We start from the raw sequence: 621 nt of genomic DNA, 5'->3' as shown, positions 1-621 counted from the left end.
GGGGGGTGCCCGTGGTGAAAGTGGCCACGGCGCTGGTGAGGCGGGTTAGGCGAGGTGAGTGGGGTTAGGTACTACACACAGGAAACTCCACGACGGTGTGCTTTGAAACCACGCGCCATTCGATTAGCTTACAGTGCCGTTGGGAGCGTCAAATAATAGAAGCCGGTGAGGCAAGTATGTTCCGTTTCGAGGAGGATGAATTCCGGGTTCAATAAAAAGATACCTTCGTACCCTCGCACTTGAATATTTCGGCCCACGCGTGCGGCTCACCGTCAGTGCTCCAGCTCCAGAGATGACTTTGGAGGGATCGTGAACATTGGGCCAGCAGCGTCTGGTTGGCCATGCAGGTCACGACGTACGCTTGGGAGCTTGGGTGCAGGTCGGGGCTCCGGCTGCACAGAGCTGCTCGCCGGGTCGGCCGACTCAGCGCGATGCGGGCGCTATCGATGCTGTACGTACCTCAGACGTCGCGTGAGTGCGTTGCGTCCCATTGTTCGGCAGGAGGTGGCGGGGCGGGGGGCAGCCAGGCCAGGGCGGTCGCTGGGGCGCTGGTGATAAGGTAATGCCCCCGGCTAGTGATGGTGCTGGAGCAGGTGACCACGGCGCTAGGCAGGGGTGCTG

This window comes from Frankliniella occidentalis, unplaced genomic scaffold (assembly GCF_000697945.3).
Source record: "Frankliniella occidentalis isolate FOCC.00 unplaced genomic scaffold, Focc_3.1 Scaffold41, whole genome shotgun sequence".
NCBI lineage: Eukaryota > Metazoa > Arthropoda > Insecta > Thysanoptera > Thripidae > Frankliniella > Frankliniella occidentalis.
The sequence above is the reverse complement of the archived record's forward strand: the minus strand, read 5'-3'. Positions refer to the sequence as shown.